Source organism: Vidua macroura, chromosome 2, assembly GCF_024509145.1.
Source record: "Vidua macroura isolate BioBank_ID:100142 chromosome 2, ASM2450914v1, whole genome shotgun sequence".
In the NCBI taxonomy this organism is placed as follows: domain Eukaryota; kingdom Metazoa; phylum Chordata; class Aves; order Passeriformes; family Viduidae; genus Vidua; species Vidua macroura.
This window is the reverse complement of record NC_071572.1, coordinates 99607080-99630210: the sequence shown is the minus strand read 5'-3', so window position 1 is coordinate 99630210 and position 23131 is coordinate 99607080.

Below are 23131 nucleotides of genomic sequence, written 5' to 3'. Positions count from 1 at the left end.
TCTTCAGATATATTCCTTTGTCAGACTTAATTCTGTGTTACCTCTTCCACATCTATTTCTGACTCCTAAAGGATCACTGAAGTTGCACCTGGAAGATTTAAGCAGATAATCCACTTGAACATGACTGTGCAGAGCTCTTCCCTTCACCATTTGATAGTACCATGTTTATCATAATGACACAATAGAAGCATAGAATCATTAGGGTTGGAAGAGAGCTTTAAGATCATCCAGTCCAGCCATCAACCCAGCCACCAATCCGGTGGTTACCGCTGTAACCACTAAAGCACATCATCCAGGACCAGATCCAGACACCTCTTAAACACCTCCAGGGATGGTGGTGACTCCACCACCTCCCTGGGCAACCTCTTCCAAGGCCTGACCACTGTCACCGTGAAAGATTTTTTCCAGTGTCTGATCTGAATCTCCCCTGTCTCAGCTTAAGGCCATTTCCTCTGGTCTTCTCACTGTAGGCACGGTAGAAGAGATCAGCCTCAGTACACCTTCCTTTCAGAGAGATGTAGAGAGCAATGAGGTCCCCCCAAGCCTCCGCTTCTCGAGGTGAAACAAATTTCTTTAAACATTTGCATTTCTTACCTACCTGCCTTCTGTCAGAAAGCAGAACTCTCTTCCTATTACTTAACACACCTGCCTGAAAAAACACACCAGAGGAAAGATTTCAGCAGAATTTCTCTCCGAGTTATCTTTCCTGATAATTTCCTAATATTTCAAAAGGTAAATAGCAGCACTAAAGCAGAGATTTAAAAACTGCTCAGCCAACAATTAGTTGTTTTCTTCAACTAGTTTTCCTGCCAATAAATATACTGGCAGCACAGCATAAATCAGAGAGGAATAGGTTGTCAAAAAATCTCAAAATAAGATTCTCCATTACCTACAGTTTATTACAGCTGCAACTGTACCCCTTTTGGGTTGTTTTTCTGCAAATATTTTTATGGGTTTTTCTGCTTGTGTGGATGGATGAGTAGTGGATGGATGAATAAGCAGATGTCTGGAGAGGGAATTTTATTCAAGCAAATGAAAATTCAGCATGTGAACAAGTATATTCATGATAGAATTGCTTTCTTCCCTCTCATGGAGAGATGCATACGACTAAATATAGGTATATATATGGTTGTTGGCAGAAATGTGAGATAAAAATGAAAGGAGTGTCTTTCACACAATAGAATTTCTGCTGCGTCAGGAGGGAAGACAGCTACTTAAAATCTGGGACCAATCTATCAGGAACATAACATCCTTTGTTGAATAACAAAAAACCCCAATGAAAACATTGTGAAATGCTTTGATTTTTCCTAGTCTTATATTTCAGCTGTCTGTATCTGAAGTGGTGGAGTAAACCCAAGCACCAACTAATATATCTGAACATCCACCTCCACTCAGTTATCTGAAATGCTCATGGACACAGAATAACTAATGACTGAAAATATATTTTGAGTGAAACAAAAAGTAATGGGGGAAACCCCTGCATTTTTCTGCCAGTTTCCACCCATAACCTGAACACAGCAACAAGCATCCCAATGCAAAGATTTTGTGAACAGAACACCCTGACAATGCAGCTAAGCCAAAACCTGAGGGCACCGGGACAAACTCAGGTTGCAAATGCAATAGCAGCTGTGATGTGTTTTAAAGAACAAAAAAACTGGCAAGGGCAGAACATCCCCAGCAAATAAGCAAAGTGGGGAGGAGCAGAGGGGCAGGTACCTCCTGGGCAGCTCAGTGCAGGTCTCCTCTGCACTCGTGTACTGGGAACACCTGTGCAAAGGGATGCCCTTACACTGGGCAGGATAACTGCCTGCCTTGGCTGGTGCCTGTATCCTAAGGGAGGGCATCCTTTGATGACAAAAGTGATACTGAGATTCAATTTCCTTAACTTAACTAGATTTTCCTCAGGCTCAGGCCGATGCCATCAGAGTGTATGGACTTGTAGGTGAAAAATCTGTGCAGGTTTGTGTTCAATCTCTTTGTTTTGATCACAGGATTTGCATGCTGTACATACAAGGGCAAGCTGAGATCTGAGTAGTGCTCAAATTATTCTTTTTTGACCAGCATCCCACAAAACTCAGCAAAGAAATGCATTCAGGTTATGGGATGCTGTGAAAAGCATGCTGGAACCAAGTGCCACAAGGCAAATATTGCTAACAACACTGTGGGCTTTGAAGGGGTTCCTGTTGAATTTTGGAGCAGATGTCCAACTCTGCAGTCACAGTCAGTGGGGCTGAGGGGATTCAAGGTGCATCAAAGGATGCCTATTAGTAAAAGAATTACAATAATAGCAAAAATTAAGTCTGGGATATAGTTTCTACGTGCTGATTGTTTCTAGAAGATACTCATGTGTGCTCACTGCTCACAGGCTCACATACTTCACTTTGTGCTACAAAAAAAAGATCTCATCATGTTTTACTGGGGAAACCACGTGCAGAGGCCATGTCTTTACCTCATGATGTCTTTCAGTAAGTTGGGGCCAAAGCCCAGCCTCATATCAGGGACATAGGCCTTTGTCTGCTGGGATAGCCCCCATTCAGAACCTTTATCGCTTTACAGGGACCTGCCCTGTTAAGCCCAGGGGAGCAGGCTGTCATATTTGCTGTCATTTCCTTTAGCACGGCTGGGAAAGCCAGAGGGAGACTCATAAAGCAAGCTAATGCCCAGAGGGCTGTGGTTTGTAAGGTATTTTGGTGCCTTGGTACTGGAGTATTTTTTCCATGGTGCAAGTACTCTGCTTCAAGGAGATATTTTGAGTCCACAAGCTTCTTCCATGTATCTTAGTGCTTTCCAAATTCAGGAATACAACACCCAGCAGTCTTTCTGCCAGGAAAGGCCTTCTTTTTACCTCTGTTTTAAAACATGGTCCTTAATGCTTAAAGATGAGCATTTAAGATGCCCCAATGAACCAGACCTGCCCCTCGCTGCTGCCCCATGACCTGTGTCACTGTTGCTATTCCGAACAGACATCTCAGGTGAGCCGAAGCATTGAAAACAGGTGCCTGTGCAGGTGAGCTAAGAGGGGTGTTCAGCTGGAGGGCTGAGGCACCAAGCACTGACACCCTGAGAAGCAGTGCTCCCCAGCTTGCTGCTCCCAAAGGGGTCAGGGGCTGTGCTGGGACACCAGCAGAGACAACATCTTCTCCAGACCAAAGCAGCCAGGGCAGCAAACCTGTCTCCCCAGGCAAGCTCATTTCATCTGCCTACTTCGGGCTGAAAAACTCAGTTTTGCGTAGACCACTGTGAAGCCTGGAGCCAGTTCTGAAAGACAAGCCCAGATGTACCATGTAAAGGCACATGAGCTCACAGCAATCACCAGCTTTTGCCTTCCATCTGCTCTGATTAAACATGTTTGTGACAAACTGGCTGTGGATTGCTGCAGGAGAATATTCTATTAAAACAAAGATCTTAAATTGAAATCAAAACAAAACTGACAAGGCAAACCTGTTTGAGAACTGGGAGTTCTAACTGTATCTTTGAGGATGAAGTTCTTTTCAACTTCCCTCCTCTTCCCTCTATTATTTTTATACAAGGAGGAAATTATCTTGGGAATCAAAATTGTCCAGTTCCTTTTCAAATGGACATAGGGTACAGTGCTCTTTTAATCCTTCATAGTGCGCACTGTGAGGGGAAGTTGGGCAGATCCTGGCTGCCACCTTGATGGGTCCAGCAGAGCCCTGGCTCCCACCTGGCCCAGCAGCCCCTCTGGCCATGAAAGCAGAGACCTCTCTGCCTCCTGCACAGTTCCTGGGGTACTCTGTGGCCAGCATTTCAAGGAGGATGCCAGGATGGGCTATGAAGTGAGTGGTCAGCCATCCCCTAAACAATCTTTGCTGCTAATACCAGTTTTGGCAAGAGCTTGAGGAGGGTGTTACACAGGATGGGCCTTGTGTGCCTTAGATAGGGACACTGGCTCTCTGCTATCTGTTAGATACCAGGTTCACCAGCTGGGATACAGAAGCTCTGATGTTCATGGAGGTTTTCACGAGCCCCTGCCCACCCCAGGTTCTGTTAAATGTCACCAGGCTTAGTGATGAGATCCGGACCTTCATCTCCCCCTTCTGCCTCCAGCCCATCAGCCCATCCACTGGTGGATGGAAAGCTGCCAGGAAATTACTGGTCAAAGTCCCTGCAGCAAAGGAGAGGCCGTTCTTGTGTATTTCCTTCATGGTTTCCAGCAGCCTCTTGTTATGAATGTCAAACCCCCGCATTTCCCTTGAAAAGACCTAACAAAGCCTTCACATGGGCTGTTAGTTATTCTGCTGCTTTTTACATCCCTTTCTCCTGACCTTTTGAACGGATTAAGAAACTCTCAGATATTTGTACCTGGGGGAAATCTCAGTGGCTCATCTTATATGCAAATTCTGAAAGTTTATAATTCAAACTGTGTTGATTAGGTACAGTAAATAAGTATTGATTCCAACTAGATGGTTTATGTAACTAAGCAGCACAGCAGGAGTGAAGCATTACAACTATTACAGCTGCATGTGCAAATTACAGAACTCTCATTTATTGGAATAGTTGAAATGAACTGCTCCTGCTGTGCTGATTAGTTAAATAAGCCATCAAATCAGGGAACATAACCATGTGCCATAACACTGTGCTCAATCTGGAATTATGTATTGCACTACAGCATTTGTGATTCATACCAACCAGTCATCCCTCTAACCAACTCAAGGCAGAGAGCGATTTGTCCTATCCTAAACATATAATGGGATATTTATCCTCTACAGATATTTCAATGCAGAGTTAGCCTGTGGTGACTAGCTAGGGCTTTGAAGTGTTTGTGAGCATGAACTGCACAGATATTAAATGTTAGCAGAGAGCAGGTGGAAAGATTTTGTGAATAGGAGCCACATCTGAATTCCAGGCAGGGCTGGCCATGACCCTCCAAATCCAAGCACTGTCTAATGGTGCCCTGGCAAAGCAACTCTCATCTCTCAGGTGTGGCTGATCCCCCAGCTGGTCCTGCAGGAGAAAGTTGTACTAGCATCCCCATGGTGAATTTTAGTGGAGAACTTACTTTTAGCCTTTTTATTGGTTTTTGTTGTCACACCCACATGGCATGTTGAGAAAAAAAGGCAGCAATGCATCTTGCATGCAGGGGGTGAGAAGCTTTATGACTGTTCCTACTTTTATGATCTCAGATGGTTATTAGCTGCAGTAGGCTTGCTATCCAGCTGGAAAGCTGTACCATGGGTTCTCCCATGCTGTTTTTGCACTCTTTCCTATGCATCAACTTCCTCCTCCATCAGAATTCCTGCTTAGATGGACTTCTGGTCTGGCCTACTAAGGCTGTCCTAATTTTCTTACCTCTTGGACTGCCATATCTTGGAAGTCTGCCTTTTGCAAAATTTTCAGATGGAATAAGTTGGAGAAGAGATGCCGGGAACTGTAGAGCTCTGTATGGTTGGGTGACACTGGACTGAGGACTGTGGGTTGAAGGAACAGAAATGAATGTGAATTGATATTTTAGGCAATGCTGATGCAAGGAGCAAAAAAAAAACCCAGGCTGCTGTGTGGCAGCCCTAAGGGATGCTCTGGGAAATGCTCTGACACAGCACACAGCCTTTTACTGGGGTTTCAAAGTGAGGAGCTCCTCCTCTGAGCATACCCTCCCTGTTTATTCATCACTGTGGACTGTGTGCTTCTCCCATCAGCAAGGATGGAGGGCAAGGCTGTGGTACTGCCAGCCAGTGCTGGTCCTGCCACAGGCTCAGCACTACAGAAAGGCACTCCAGCAAAGCAAAGCCTAGTAACTCATTTCATCACATGGATACGTGCTTCTCCCAGACACTTAACTGGGTGGCCCGCTACATTAAGCTTGGCAGCATGCTTTAGTAAGCTTTTTGGGGGGATGCCTAACAGCCCTTGCACAACCCATGTGAATGATACACGGTGTCTCAGGTGCAGGGAGCAACACGCACTAAGCCACAACAACAAAAAAAATGAGGCACCCATTAATAGACTGGATCTGATTTTGCAAAATCTGCCCAGATCTTTGGCTTAAGCCTTACAGAGATGTGATGAAAGCTGAATATTAAGTAGAGTGGAGTTACATAATGTTTTGCAGTGACTGGTAAGATTGATGACCTGGAAAATAGGATTTGGCACTGCTGGCAGCAATTGATGAGTGTGCTGCCGTTACGTGCAGGTAACGGTGGGTCTCTCAGCCAGGCTGCCTCTAGCTCAGATCCTGGCTCAGGTTTGTTCCTTCCCTACACTGACGTACCTCCTGGCTTCAGACCGACCTCCATGCTCAGGAGATGTTTTCCTGTTTTCTATAAGCCTCCTCTCAGATGCCTCTCAGTAGCCTGGTGAAGGGGACGGACTGCACCCACACCCAGTTTGTGGAAAGTTGGTGGAGGGATGAGCTTCAGTGGTCCTACCTAGCCTGAGTACTTCTCTGGCTCTGTAAGTCAGTAATGCTGCACCTGCTGTGCAAAATGAGAGTTTGTATTTTGCAGGGGAAATGAATCCAATCCTAATTGGAAGTCCACGGGAACTGGCAAAGCTTTACTTCTGATATCCTCTGGGAAGTTCTGGAGTTTGCCTCCCAATACAATCCAAGCGCATTGCCAAAACAAATCAACTCGGGCTTAACCATGGGTCTGCAACAGAAAATGAAGCTAACAGAAAATGTTAACTTCTGATTTCTGTTGCCACAAGCAGGAAGAGGATCACACTTTTGGTCTATCAGCCAGGCTTCATGCACTACAAGATGACCTCCAGACATCCTTTCCAGCCTCAACTGTTCTGTGATTCCATGACTGAATGTGAAGGTTCTGAAGCACAAGTCATGTGGGGAGCAGCTCAAGGAGTTGGGATTGTTTAGCTTGGAGAAAAGGAGACTGAGGGGAGACTTTATGCATCTCTGGAACTACGTGAAAGGAAGTTTTAGCAAGGAGTCTCCCAGGTAATCAGTCTCTTCTCCCAGGTAATAAGCAATAGGACAAGAGGAAATGGCTTCTGGTTGTACCAAAGAAGGTTTAGATTGGGTATTAGGAAAATTTTCCTCATGGAAAGAGTCATCAAGTATTAGAACAGGCTGCCTGAGGTACCGGTGAAGTCACCATCTGTGGAGACACAAAGATGTACAGATGTGGCACTGAGGGTCTAGTGGTGGACATGGCAGTGCTGGATTGACAGCTGATCTTGGGGACCTTTTCCAACCTTAACAATTGTATGATTCTATGACTGTATTTGTTTAGTGCTTTCTTACAGAAAGCAGTCATGATACTGTACAATACCCTGTTGCAAAAGTGAAAATATCAACTCCTGAATTTAAAAAGAGAGGGACACATGAAATGACAGAAGAGGCAGAGGTGGGGTGAAAGGTTTGTAAAGGGCTCAGCGCTGGAAGATATTTCAATTACAGTGAATTTTCATTAATCAACCTCAGTTCAGACCTGACTCCCAAGCAGTATAAAAATTAACAGCAGAAGTCCTGCAACGGTACAGTTTTGCAGAGACCTTTAGAGTGAGTTTCAACATGGCTCCTTGTATGTAAGGAATTTGTTACAGAAGTTGCTACAGAAGTATAAAAAGTTGAAAGCAAATTGACCATCATAATTAACCCATAATTCAAAATTAATTATTAATATTAAACATTACAATAAAAATAAGGAGTGACTTCAACCTGAAGTATCCAATTCTTTTTGGCCATAAAAGTATATTACAATCAGGAAAATAAATATATAAAGGCAGAAAACCTAATTGGACACTATGGGGATCTCCATTTCTTTGGGGTGCTCTGCCAAGGCACCACAGAGCCCTTCTGAGCTGAACCAAAGCCAATATTTCCCAGAAAGCATGCAAAAAGGTGAAGCCACATTTGCCTCTAGGAAAGAAAAATAGTGGCTTCAGGAGTGAACTCTTCACTGCAGCTAAAGGCTAAGAGAGCAACTTGCTAAGGAGGGTTATGTGAGGGCAGGAGATTTCATCTGGACTGAGAAAGGGAGGAAATTCCTGACATCCTGGCATCCTGACATCATCATTTTATAGACCTAAAGTAAACTGATTTTGTGCCTGGATTTTCCTATTGTATATAGGTGGAAGTGGTCCTTCAAGCTGTGCTGGGGGCCTGTGGTTCAAGGGCTGGGGTGCTCCCCTTCATTGTCAAGATGTGGTGGCTGAAACACCTGGGGACTGAGAGTCTCAGTGGCTGTTCCAGCTGCCCATGAGACCCCCAGCAGGAGCACTCCAGTGCACATCTGGAGCGCTCCAGTGAGCCCCTCTCCCTGCTGTTCTGACTCCCAGGACAGCAAAGGTGGGAAGCACTTTGGTGTGGTCATGGCCTTGCACCGTTTCCTCTGGCACAGCGCACTCAGTAAAACACCATGGGCAATGAGTGAAGACAACAGGCTTGTTTCAGGCAGCTAAAAGCAAACTTTGCTTTTGCTTCTAGGCCTGAGCAGCCTCCTACTTTGGGGAGCACAGAGGGAAGACATGATTCAGCTGCTGTCATCTCACATGTTGCAAAGTCCATATTATTCCACAAGGATGTCACAGAGGAAAGCCATTTCAGAAACACAAGTAAATCCTAGGCAGGGTGGTGGTGTTAGAAGTGTGGAGATTTTGAGAAGCGAAGGTGTTAAGGGGATCATATCTGAGTGCCTCCTACAGAAGCCCAGGGCCTGCCTGGACAGAAACAAACACCAAGGAGGCTGCCTACATGGGACCAATTCTCGCAGGAACCCTAGTTCCTTCCCCAACCACTTTTTCACTACCTTTTAACTTTTCACTGACGTTTTTCACTTCTGCTTCTCTTCACAGGACCTTGCTGTGGCCCTGCCTGCTGTATGAGATTTCAGCACCCACACACTGACTTGTGGTCAAGCTGCCATCTCTTCTAAAACTGTAAAAGGGTGGTATAATAAACAAACAAACAAACCAAAAAAAAAAAAAAAAAAGAATGAAAAAAGGAAAAAAGAGCAGAGTTTACAGCAATCAGGAGAATAAATTCAGAAGTCTATGAATTCTTCAAGGGGAAGGTGATGATCATTTTAGTTTTACTAGTGTTGCATACCCTTACTGGCTCTATTTAGGAAGTGGTAGGGGGTTGCCTCGTCTCTGTGACAATTCATACTACCTGAGCACTTCCCACAGAGCAGATGTGGTTTTGCAATTTTGTTTTCCTTTTCATTTTCCCCCCCTGGCCCACTGGGAAATCACTGCAACAAGCACAGAGCTGCATACACACACACATACATGGCAGGGGCCAGTGCCAGCCCTGAACAGGGGATGGGGACAGAGAGCATCCCCAGATCAGGTGCCTGCTGCATCACGCAAGGATTCCCACAGAGGTGTTGCCTTTCCACTGTAAGAAGACTCAATGGCAAATTAAATTCCAGAGATGGTGGATTTAGCCAAATGCAGGCCTCAGTTCAAATGGTTGATAGAAGATCATGCAGAAGATCAGCTCTCCTCTGCTGGCATTAGGCATGGCACATTGCCTAAGTCTGAAGACTATATGCAGCCCTCTTGAGTTCTGTCTGTGCTTTTTGGGCACTTTTGTGGGACACCTTCCCAGCAGAGAAGGAGGAACAATATGTTTTGTACTTTCAAGTCAGCCACTGTCCTTGGGAAAAGCAGCTTATCCTGGACCATGACACCACTTCCAAGATTAACGGCCTACAGAAGCAATGTGCTGGTTCTGTGTCGCCCATGGGTGCTGCCAGCTCTGGCACCCTCTCAGCACCACACCTGGAAGACAAGAGGTGATCAGGATGATGTGGTCAAGGAAGAGGAGCAGGGAGCAGTGCACTGAGGGGTAAAGTTGACATCTGTGGAGATCTACGGTGCAGTCACAGCTGTGGCATCCTCTGAACTCTGGTCTGTGTCTGGGAAGCTGCTGGGTAGCAAAGCAGTGCAAGCAGGTCTTCTGCACTTCTTCCAGCCTGCTCCCACTAAAGGTATTTCTCCACAATGTTTTTGGATACCATCACCTCCAAGCACTCTGGCAGGGCAAACAATGCCTGTGTTCTTTAGCCTGGTTGATGCCCCAACACACATCTCAGGACTGATGGGGTGCACCAGACTTACTGTGCAAGCCCAGACTCAAGTGGGTTTTTGCTTTTGAAGCTGTTCAAAACAATGACTTCAAATGCACTTGTACAGCTGCAGAAGGGCAGTAATGTGGGCTAAAGAGGTGATGTCAAATCCAGAATAGCAGGTCAACATCTCCTGCTCCTTTACAAGGTTCCTGGTATCTTGGACCAAAAGCAGCAGACTTGCTTTCTGCCTCATCTTTCTTTTCCTTTAGCATGCACTTTCCAACAGCATAGGTTCCCTGCCTCTGCCTACCCCAGTAGCCCTCCCAAGACCTACCACCTCAGATCTATATCTTCTGACTTTTATTGATTCTCCCACCACCTTTTCTTGGTCCCCAGAAATCAAACAACAATTGTGGCTTGTCTGTGAGCAAATGAGCACTGTGAGGACTTATTAAGAAAAACATTGAAAATAGAGGTTAAAAAAAAAAAAAGCCCAAAATGTGACTCCTGGCATTTGGAAGGAGCCAGATTTGTGCAGAGAAACATGGAAACTCACAGTGGGAGCTGGCAGAGGCAGCCAAGTTGTATGCGTCACTGGGTTGAGTAGGGTCCCAAGGCGATCAGCGGACCTGAGGTGACTCGTCCAGTGAGGAATGTCAGCATGAAGCACAGGCAGCAGGTACCGGGATGAAAATCCTGCTGTGTCAGGCAGTGAAGAGACTGAATGTACTAAGGATAGGCATGGAGGAAAAGGAAGGAGATACCATGCTCACCTGGGGCTGACCAGGTCCCCATCACCAGTGCCCTTCCTTCCCCAGCTCAGTGCGTGCTGAGGTCAAGGGCAAGGGTCTGATGCAGAGTTAGAGCCTTTGGGCACCAGCCAAGTAAAAGAAGTGCTGCATGGCTCCAAGACTCTATAGAAGGGTGGGAGGCAGCATGTGTGGAGACACCAGGAAGTGGGAAGGAAAATGAAGAAGAGAAGCCTGTGGTAGGAGGCTAGGAGGTCAAACCAGGGAAAGACAGGGTCTGAAACAGCAGAACCAGCTGCATGGCTGGATCCATGGGCCGAGGCCAGTTTTGTGAGGTTCAACAAGGAAAAGGAACAGGTCCTGCACTTGGGCCACAACAACCCCAGGCAGGGCTACAGTCTGGGGGAAGAAGGGCTGGAAAGCTGCCCAGCAGAAAAGGACCCGGGAGTGCTGGTCAACAGCAGCTGAACATGAGCCAGCTGTGCCCAGGTGGCCAAGAAGGCCAATGGCATCCTGGCCTGTATCAGCAATAGTGTGGCCAGCAGGACCAGGGCAGTGATTGTCCCCCTGTACTCGGCACTGGTGTGGCCACACCTCGAATTCTGTGTTCAGTTTTGGGCTGCTCACTGCAAACAAGGCATTGAGGTGCTGCAGTCCAATGTCATCTCTATAAATGCATTTAGGTACAACATTTGTGTTCAAAGACCTAAGTCTTTGCTGCTATGTTTTTTTTTTTTTTTCTTCATAATTAAATGTAATTATAGGTGGATGTCTTGTTAATTGCTCATGTCACATGAGTGCTTTTTCTCATGGACTTCTTGACATGTGAAAATGAGTCACCCCTCCTTGATCCTGTTGGCATTGGAGAAAGGAGGAGATTTTGCCTTGGCTCCTGTTACAACAAAGGCAGACAAATTTTGCTGACTTCTGGTATTCTTGGTGTATTCTCAAGGCAAGTAATTTTTAGGGCTGTGCTGCCTTTGAGTGAGAAAGTATTATGAAAACTTTTATTCTCCCCTTTTGGTAGGAGCTTATTGCAACACACAGCACCCTGATTTTCAAATAACAAGGTAATTGCATCATCACCTAATCAGTTGCCTTAGTAACAGATTTCCTAAATTTCCCTGTTGCATTTGCATGTTCATAAGTATGAAAATCAGATGTGGGAGAAGGCAAGGAAACAAAAGGAAATCCAAGGCTTCGTAGGATGTGGTCCTCAATGGGAAAGCACCCATGAAGCAGTTTGTCCATGGCCTGCGCTTTGTTTACTCACCTTTTTGGTGGCTGTGGCCCCTCAGTGACAGAGCAGCAGCTGGTGTTGGCTAAACTGTGGAGGGAGGGGACAAATCTGGAAAATTACCGGCATCTTCCCTGCAAGGTTTGGAGGCACTGAAAGAATTAGATTATGGGCAAACCATTGTATTTGTAACTTGCAAAGAGAAAGCTAAGGCAGAGCAGGGAACCCAGCAGATAAGGACTCATGGAATCATTTAGGTTAGAAAAAACCTTTGACATCACAGAGTCCAACAATTCATTTACAATTTTAAGAAAGCTTGGGGTAAAAGGCCTGGGTTTTGGAGTGCTGCTTAATCATCGATGCTTGATTCAGCAAAGGTTACCACAGCAAATGACATTTCCCTGGGATTTGCAGGAAGTGCTCCAGATTGGCTCCTGTTCAACAGATTCAGATGGCCCCTCTGACTTTCACACTTGGAGGAGGCTCTGGAGATGCTGCTGCTTGCAATTTCAAGGGTATCTCTCCAAGTAGATCCACGGCAGCTCAGTAACCAGCAGCCTTTCAAAACTGACACTGGGCCTCAACAAGCATTTTCAGCTTTTCTTGAACTAGCCTCAGAAGAGTAACCATGCAGCCTGGAGCTGGAAAGGCTGCTCTCCTCCTTTCTGGCAAGCTTCACAGTAGAAATATGAGTTGGGACTGACCTGGAAATAATAGTGGAGGAGAAGGTGAAGATGCTGGATGAACTCAGAACCAGCATCCAGGGCAGTTGTAATGGTCTGAGAGCAGCAATCCTTGGGGGGGGATGGAAGCTTGTCTGGTGGGCATGAGCTCTGCTTATCCTGATGAAGTTTGCCATGCCTGGAGATGGGATAATAAGCTTCTCCCTGCCCTGGACACTCCCGGCCTCTGAGTCTGTGAAGCCCCTGAATTTCACTTCCTGATTAATCTTAGAGGATGCAATGTGTGGAGGCACTGTGGGAGAAGGTTTCTTCTAGTACTCCTCACAATTTCTTATGTATCTGTCTTCACGGAGGGAGCTAAGGGCACCAGTGAGGTGCCCAGACTCCCCACGCTACCCAGCACTGCCAGCACATAACTTTGAGACCTCTCCCATCAAGAACAAGCAACTGACAACAACCACAGAGGTATTTTTCATAATGTAAACACACCCCAAGTGATAAGGCTGAGAACAAGCTCCAGTCACACATTCTAAAGTACAGCTGCACCTACCCTGTAACTACCCAGTGCTACTCATGTACGGGAAAAGAGCAAAGGCTACAGTGTGAGGTTGGGAAACACAGCAGACACACGGCCATTGTGACGTGGCTGTGATATCTGGAGCCTTGTTTTCAATTCCCATGTTTAGTCTCAAACTCAGTAATATTGAGAACTAGAGCATGCCTTGCTAAAAGGTGAATGTTGACTACAATTAATTAAGAAAGCATAGTATACAGAGAGCTCTGTAATTATATCATCAGAGAATATAATGTACACTGTGCAATGCTATGATTCATGAGGTTACAAGTAAATAACAGGAGATTAAAAATGTTCTTGGGTTCTCATCTGTAATATAGCCCAGTTTAAGGTTACACTTATCAAAATTATCAGTGGAAAAACACTATTTCAGAGCTGAGTCACAGAGTCACACCAAGTCAGAGCTGAAGGTCTTGCTGAGAGAGCTGGGCTTTGTTATCACAAGCAAGGCCCTGAGGTGTCCCCAGGGACTACCACATACTGAAAACACTGGGGAAAACATTACCAAATCTTTTGGGAATGGCTATGACAGGCAGGTTTATCCCTATTTTACAGACCAGTTCCTGAAGGGTAAAGGACAAGGTAGTCCCTGATCCAGGAGAGTAGCAGGGCATATCCCTCCCTGCCCCTGCTCAGTCGGGCAGGGCACACTGCCTTCGGTGGGTACTGGCTCCCTTCATTTGGACAAGCAGCCCCCTCTCTCATGCCAGCACTTCTCTTTTCACACCTAACCAGACAGGAGAGAATTTTCTCTCTGTGTTGTTAAGAAAGACTTCAGCAAATCCTCAATGTCGAGTGGCAGGAATCGTCATCCCTGGGAGCTGCTTTGGTAACTCAGACATGTACGTGAAAAAGTCACCCTACAGAAGGGCGGGAGGCTGGGAAACAGGGTGCTGAACCTATGCACCAATTTCATCTCCCTGAGCTGGAAATTTTAAGAAATCATTTCAATAATCCAGGAACAAACTTGCCACAGAAAAAAAAAGACAGCGCAAATAAAAGAAAACTTGATGATATGGGACAGGATTTCCCTGCATATTAAGCTGAAGAAGAAGGATGCTATACATGGAACACTTGATATCTGAAATAAGGCCAGAAATGGATTTGACTCTAAACAAAGGAAATACTAGAACAGGATGTTTAAAGGACTTAATATTCATATTAATTTTTACAGATAATTTGAGAGGTATTAACCCCCAGCTTGACAGCTAGGCAAAATACTGAGCAGGAGAGGCAGAGAACAGAATGCAAGTGGGCTGATGACCTGTAAGAAGTCTCAGAAGGTGCAGTACTGGCAGTGAGGTGAGTATCAATGAGTTCTTTGCAGCAACACCTATGGGAGAGCCAGAGGTCCCTGCCTGCATTGCAGCTCTATCCCAATGGTCACTGCAGGGTGGCAGAGAGCCCTGCTGGTGCTTTGCTTTCCCCCATGGCAGGGGAGGCATGGTGAAGAGAGGCCCTGTCTCCTCAATTGCCAACATTCAGATTTAGACACATGATTACAAGTTTTCTTGCTGCCAGACACACTCACTACTCACCTTTCAGGCCTCCCACAATTAAGTACCTTCAATAAATCCAAGACTTTGCACAGATTCAAGGTATTTAGTGGTACTGTTGGTCCAGGAAAATTATCTCCCTTAGTGGTAAAGCTGTCTGTGGATCGCTGGGTTCCTGCATCCTTGATCTGAGGTCTACCAGAGTTGATTGAGAAATTCAGATGCATTTCGACCAGGCCCCATCATTGCTATTGCCAACACAAGAGATGGATATTAAACCAGTGAGGGGACAGCCATGGGTGATGTGTTCATCCAAATGGGCCATAGCATTTGTGGATGTGCTAAATCCATGGAGAAAATTGCTAGCCCAATTGGGCATGTTTCAACTAACAGCTGGATCTCTGCCCTTCCAGCCAGTAAACCAGCAGCAAGGTCTGGGACCAGGCAAGTATGCACTGAGCTAAAGTTTTTGGCAGCTCCTAGATCTGTAGGGGAAATCATGCCATTGCTGCTGACTTCAGGAACTAATGGGATCTGGGAATGCTGCTCCAGCCAGTTCAACATGCTGCTAAAGGTACACAGCTGTGGCCAAGCAAATTGTGTGGTATGTTCCAAAGAAAACCTTCCTGCCTTTCCCCTTGCTCCCAAAATAACCAACATGTGGAATCATGCAGGTATCAAAAATCGGAGCTCAACAAGAGACCGCAGAGATTGTCTAAGAGAAAGACAAAGATGCCCTCCAAAGGCAGCACCTGGATAAGACCGGATAGCCAAGGCAAAGGTGTCACAGGTGCAAAAGTCCTTATGGGCTTTCAACTCCATACAAAAGCTGTATTTGACTCCTCTTGACCTGAAGACAGCAAAAAGAAGAAAACAGTAATAGATTTTCTCTCACTGCGGTGAAAGCTGTAGCAGAGCTCTACTGATGGAAACTGGGCAAGTTAATGGTGCTACAGAGAGGTCAACAGTTCTGGCTTTTATTTCACCTCCAAGTTTTGATTCCTGACACAGTTCAGTGTTGCTACAGCTCTCTGTGTTGATAAGAAAGGACTCAGGGCCAGCCAGTGATGTCAAGTGAACAATGAAGGACATTGCTATTGGGCTGCTGCTGGCCTAAGGCTCTGTCCCAGCTGTATAATATCTCACCACAACCCAGTAGTGACTCTGAGGAAAACCTGGTCACCAGAAACCTGGATGGAAACCTGGAAAAGTGTATCCTTCACACTATTAATTAATAAGGGGGTAAAGTCTTTTTGTAGACAAGGTAACTAATAGTTGTTACATTAAACCATAAAACAAAACAAGAGCTGGATTACTAAAGTCATTTATCAAAGCTGGTTATAATTTCATATACAATAAAGGACATAACTGTAGAACAAATGCCAGTTTGGAAGAAGAACCAGAATGGGATGGTTCCCCCTTGCTTATCCTTTGAGGAATGGCAGTGGTAAATTAGCTGTTTGGAGGTGCTCCAAGCATTTACCACCACCCAGATGTGGCTGGGAAGCACTGCAGTGATGTAGGGCATAAATGCTACTTAGTGCTACAAATGGTGCACAGACGCTGGTGTGCAGAAAATAACCATTTACAACCATTCCCAGTGAAATAAAAGTGGTCCTTGGAAAGGGATGAGCGGGCTCAGTATCCCTTATGTCAGCCATGTCCTTTTGAGCCATGTCCTCGTCAGCCTCTCGTGTGAGGGAGGAGACTTCGGTGGCCCACGGATGCCTCATGTGGTCGCTGGGTGTCCTCCAGCAGCGCCAGGAAGAGAACTGCCCAAGGTGCCCCCAGCAACGGGGAATCCTCCGCTGCACTGCAGGTGGACACCTGCCCCCTCTGCGCAGGGATCGCCAAAGGAGGAGGGAGCCGCGGGGCCCGCAGCCGGGCTCTGCCTGGCCGTGCCTCAGCACAGCGGGCTCGCCGGCCCCTGCAAGCGGCTCCTTTCCGACTGCCGGCACAGCTCGCCTTTGGGAGTGAAGCTTTAGCGAGGTCACACTGCGGTGAAAGTGCTTTTCTGCAGCACACCGCACAGATGTGAACTGACACGGGTGCTGCAAAGCATTCTTCCACTTCACCCTGACTTTTCACTATTTTTTCCTCGTTTTTATCACCTAAAATAAAACTCTTATGGCAGGAGGGGGAAGTATCAGTCCTATGCCTCATAAACCAGGCCTCCAATGCCATTTGGAGCCATTCTTTTCCATGATTAAAGCTGGGCTGGATATTTTATTCATAACAACCACGTTAGGCTTTTTTTTTCTGATGTTTGTGCTACTTCCTCCTCAGACCAGACCACCCCCCCCCCCCCCCTGCTTTTTGAGGGCATTGACGTGTATAATGATTTCCTCTCTGCAGGAGCAGAGTTCATAGTATAAGAATAAACATGCACTTTAGCCAAGGGTGAATTCATGACTTTAATTCATATTTTAAAACAAGGCAAGCCTTTTGCTTATAGATAAGCAGATAATGTGGTTGCAGTTGAAACTTAGGCATCAAAACACTAAGAGTGACATTTACAGAACAGGGTCCTAATGGAAGTGACAAAAAAGGAGCAGGGTACAAGCTGTCTTCCTCTGTCCAGATCCTGCCTTTGCCATTAGTGACCTTACCAGTACATAACCCTGCACTGCTTTCCTTGTTAGACATGTGGACTTAATTTTGGTATGTTTAAAAAGGCATGGAAAGGAGATGAGCTCCCTTTGGCTGAGGAGGTGAGGATCTGCAGGGGCTGTTGAGTCACTTTGAAGCAAAAAAGCATGAAAATGAAACTTCAAGATCTTTCATTGTCTGCCAGTCACACAGAGATCCTGGAGCACCTGAGTGGGTGCTTCTTCATACCTGCAAAAAGCTGAGGCAAAACTTGAGAAGGAAGGAAATGCCCTGCACAAAAAGAAATGTAGCTTTGAAAGAATGAAGAGTAAGACAGTCTGGTAAAGGGAGGAAATGAAAACAATCTTGAAAGCTTTCAGAGGCATGAGACTGTCTCACAGAATAGTTTCGTTGCTGCAAAGACATGCAGTTAACGTTAGCGGCAGAGCATCCCCATCGGACAAATCTGAGCACGGATTTATGTTTCTGCTACATTACCACATCTGTTTGTGGGCTTAAATGCCACCTTGGAAATGTGAAAGGTGGACTAGTCAGCATCTCTGGAAATCCAGAATTGGGACTGATCATTCAGTGATCCTGCATGGATGGCAAAGCTCCCCAGAGAGACCTCACGTTCCTCTCCCACTTGAGTAGGTGCATGGTGTAAACAAGTCATGCACAGCTTCAGGAGTCACGTCAAATATATGTCTGAAGCAGTTCACACAAAGCAAGAAACAACAAGCAAACACTCAAAATCAGCTGCATCCCGAGAGCTGAATCCTTTACTTGTTAGTTACCCAGGGTTACGGATGCAGAAGTTGCTCAGTGAGCTGCAGACGCCGGGAAGTCTTGTTTATCTGGGGAAATGTGTCCTTCATCCCCTTGCCTTTGCATGTCAATTATCCAGCTGCCCTGTGGCTTTTAGGACATCCTCCCACAGGCAAGAGACAACATGATGTGTTTCAGGCTTCAAGTGTTCTGTGCCCCAGTGGCCTGATAAATAAGCACATGTCCAGCACACATCCAGATGCTCTCACAGACAGGGCACCAACAGCTGGATTCACTTGCCCTTATCTCCAGCAAGAGCTGTGTCCTTCCCTGAGGAGCAGCCAATTTTCATGGCACCTGTAGAATGATTCACCCTGAGATGTCCATCGCACTGTCAGGCTGGAATGAAACAGGGTCACAGGAGCTTGGGGAGAATGGGCAGGTGGGAGCAATAGACAGCCAGATGGGCAGCCTCATCAGCCTTGTTTCTTTAGCAAACCAAGCTAAAAATTATAACAGCAGAGGACAAATATTTGAGAAGCTGAGAATAAGGCACAAATGTCAATGGTGCATGTGAATCATAGGGCCTAAAAGGATGCCTGGGCTATCTCAGGCAACTGCATTGTGTTACTCCTTTCATACACCATCCTCAAGAATCGTTTGCTCTTTCATTCCACCTACTCAATGGAAAGCTTGAGTTACCCTTTATTCATCTGGTCACTGAACACATCCTCCTAACTTCCAGCTGAATTTGTCTTACTTTCTTGGATAACTTCATTGAAACAAGAACTTAGACTCCACCCAATGAATTTTAAGCTAAAAAGAAAATGATAAATGAAGAAAAAATAATGTCAGCTATAGAAGAGCTGAGACAAGTATTTGGAAAAGATAGACTGCAAGAAGTCTGTTGGTTTGTATATATCTGAATCATGTTTCTTCGTGTTTGTGTCACACCTCTCCAACAATGTGTTCAGGAAGCCAAAGCTGGACTACCACCCACAGTTCTGAAGCCCAGTCTCACAAACATTGTTTTGAGGTTTTCACCCTTTCATTTTCCCTGGTACTTTTTGATGCTATTTCTAAAGTTCAGAAACCCTTTGCTCTACAGTGAGGTACTGTTCTGAATGGTGCTGGGGTTGGAAAAAGGAAAAAGACCATTTTTCTGTTCAAAAACCCTTGATTGTTGCAACATATCTTAAATGAAAAGTGAGGCTGAGGGTGAAATAGCATTGAAAAGACAACCAGAAAATATTTTTTATATGCTAGGAAGTACTGCCTTGTGCAATGACTTTTCTTATCAGCCTCCACTTGATTTCTTGAGTGGCAGTTTTTCATACAACAGCCACCACTTCACCTGAAATCCACAGCAACAACAGGGCTGATGTGTTAGTGCTGTGCAGGAGTCTTGACATTGCTGGCCGGAGGAGACAGCCCCAGGATGGGACTGCAGGCTGTCAGAAAATAGCTACTGCTGCATGTCAGATGCATGCTGTGTAGTCAGTGCACAAGCTTCACCAATCTGTATTTACTTGGGTGTAGATCAAGTAAGGCACCTTTGGTCCACTTACACAGCTGTACCTTGCTTTTCCTCTTACACTTCACAGCAGTTTGTTTCATAGCAGCCTGTGGAGGAAAGGGTCAGGTTGAAGGAGCTTCTCTAGCAAGCAAAAAACCAAATATAGTCTGTGCTGTGAAAAGCTCACTGGGCACACATCAGGCACTGCAGATGAGTGAAATACTATAAAAAGGAAAATGGCAAAGAGACAGCATAAGAGCAGGAGCAGAGGGACTAATTTTTTCTAATTGCAGTATTTGGATAAGGAGAAATAGAAAAGTCCAGAATAGTCTTCATATCCTAAGGCTGGGGGACTTGGGGTGGATTATTTAAAAAGCAAAAGTATGAACAAAGGATTCCTGACTCAGTGTTTAGGTATGACAAGTAGGTGCTGTGTTAGTCGAGGACCTTTTCAGGGTGGAGCAGTCACCTGAGGATCCTGAAAAGGATGTGTCACGAAGGAGAAGGCCTGAAGAGTCCTCTTGAGCCCATGAGCACACCAGCCACAGTCTGGACATGCTACAGTGGATACAGTGGATATATGGCAGTGGATACAAATCCAGATTTGCCCGCAGCCTGAAGTCTTCATAGAAATTCTCTTCTAATTAATGAAATGCCTAGGACTAAAGCAGCAGTCCCTCCCCAAACCACGACGACTGCTTCTGATCAGGAAGTGCACTCTATGTGCTTCCCAGAAACCAGCAGTTCCCATTAAAAACAAAAGACCCAGTCCTTTGTTTCAATGTCCCAGCAGCATAAGCACAGGGAGCAGTGGCAACATTGGCAGCAGGCAGTGGGGTGGAGGGAGCAGTTGAGCACAGATCCCGGGGAGAAAACCATGACCTTTCACAGACTGACTTTTGTTTGCATGACAGAATGGAGGAGAAGGGGAAAGGCTGCAGTGACGTGTCAGATAATTATCACCTGGGTGTGAAGGGCTGTCAGAGAAGTCAACAAGATGCTTTGCCAGCAAGGGCACATCAGTGTCTGGGTTTGCCCATGTTTTGTAGCCCATTGGCGTCATTGCCCCCTGCAGCTGTAAATGCCAGGGAAAAGGCTGCCCAAATCAGGGCATGTTGTGTCTGCTGGCTTTTGCAGTAGAATAGGGCCAAATGCTTTTAGAGGGCTACCTTAGGAGGAGAGGAACTGCAGCCTACAATTGCACTTATGCCTAACAAGAAGGGAGTGGATGAACAAATCCTGCTCAGGAAAGATGCAAGGAGAGGTCTTCTGTAAGCAACAGCAGTGTCCACTACCACCATCCACACCTGCAGCACCATCCCCACTGGTGTCCCACAGCTCTGACATGTCAGCAGATGGGCTGGCACAGAGCTGCACAGCCTTCACTTTGTCACAGACCCTTACATCCGAGGAACCCAGAAACCCTGCATCTGGGATCTTCCTCTATCCAAGGCATTTTCCAGTTGAAGGATGAGGATGTGACTGACCTACACTGTACAGGCAAGAGGAGAAGACAGTCTCCATATAAATGAGATTCTCTTCTTCCATGAACAGAAAAATGAAAATACCTCCTGAAGGTCTTAGATCAAAAGGTAGTGATTCCAAGAAATAATTGGCCACTGTGAATTCCTACATTGTTGGTTGTGTTTTTTTTAAAAATAAGAAATACAGCCAATTCACATAAATATAAATTGGATTTACAGAGGTTCAAGAGAAAGTTATTTCTGCATATTTTTGTGTCTCGTTGTGAGGACATCTTCTGCTTCAGCAGAAGCTATCACAGGATGTGAAGCTGGAGACAGCAGCTCAGTGCTTTGTCAGTTCTACAACTCTAGTTAACCTCGAGTGAGAACACTATCACTGAAATATAATAACAAGTTACTGGGCAACATGATCTCCTGTTTTTCAAGTCATCAAAAAAATTATTCATCTTTCTAGACTGAACCTAATCTGACATTGACCTTTTCATTTAAAGCAAATGAAGGCTCTCAGACTACCTAACATAAATGATGATTTTTTTTTTGTTGGTATTTTTTCCCCCTTAATTAAATTAAAGTGGGTTTTATATTTTAAACATTCCCACACACTGTTGAATGAATGCAATTTTTTTCTGTGATTATTCATGCATTGCAACAACAGGCTGAAAACAGCAGTGTTAATTCCCCTGTGGTTCCTCCAGAATGTATAGGGTGCATACAGAGTTACAGTAGCTCCTGGAGACCTGCCACAGAGGGCTTTATTGTGCCAAGTCATGCACAGAATAATAGGAAATGGCAGAGTGTACTCCAGCATTTCCACTCTAAAGCAGAAGCTTAATGTGATGAAGAGGCTGGGAGCAACGAGAGGCTGCCCTCCTTTCCCCATTGCACAGCACTGCACAACATGTGCATGGTGGCATTTGACAAAGCAAAGCCTGGACCGTTGCACAGCTCCTTTGCTGGCTATGTCCATCCCTGCTTAGCCATGGGATAAGGCAGGGCAGAGGCAGAAGGAAAATGGAGATTATGGATAAAGAGGTGAACTGTGCCATGGTTGGGGTGTTTGGGGCACGTGGACTGGTCACACTGTGGGGCAGCATAGGGTAAGTCACGAGTAGGGTGTCCCCAGTGCCCTTGCCATTGAGTGGGTTTGCAGAAGCAGTGAGGCTGCAAGGACACTGCAGGTCCTGGCAGAACTGGTCCTGGTCTCTGCTACTGCTCAGCACTGCCGGAGATCTGCATAGTGAGACACCCCTGGCTACACCAACACTGGGCACCTGCGCAGGATGGGGAGCTGAATGTCCTCAGATGCAGATAACCTTTTGCCCAGAGTCATGCAAAGAGATATGAGCTCCCTTTAGAAACAGTGGGAAACAAGGGCCAGTATGGTTGGGAGTGTGGTGGGGCCATGCCACAAAACCTGCAAGGCTGTTCCTCTCCAGAGTGCCCTAAGGAGCCTTGACTCCCTGTGATCCTTCCTTCAGTTCAGTTCCACCACCAGCAGGACTCCCCGCACTGGAGCAATTTGTGAAGAACTACAGCCCATGGGAAGTTCTTATGATGGAAAAGTTCATGGAGAACTGTCTCCTGTGGGAAGGACCCTCCCTGGGAGGGACCCCCCTACTGGAGCAGGGGAAGAGTGTGAAGTGTCCTCCTCTGAGAAGGAACAGCAGAGACAATGTGTGATGACTGATCACAGTCCTCATTCCCCATCCCCCTTCAGCTCTGGGGTGAAGGGAGTAGAGAAAATTGGCAGTGAAGCTGAACCCAGGAAGAAGGAAGGGGGGAGGGGAAGTAGTTTTAAGATTTTGTTTTGTTTCTCATTACTCTACTGTGATCTGATTGGCAATAAATTAAATTCATTTCCCCAAGCTGAATTTGTTTTGCCCATGATGATAATTGTTGAATGATCTCTCCTTGTCCTTATCCAAGAACTTTTCATCATATTTTCTCTCCCCTGCCCAGCTGAGGATGTAAGTGATGGCACAGCTTTTGTGAACACCTGTCATCTGGCTGGTATAAACCCACTACAGAGAATTAGGGACCTTC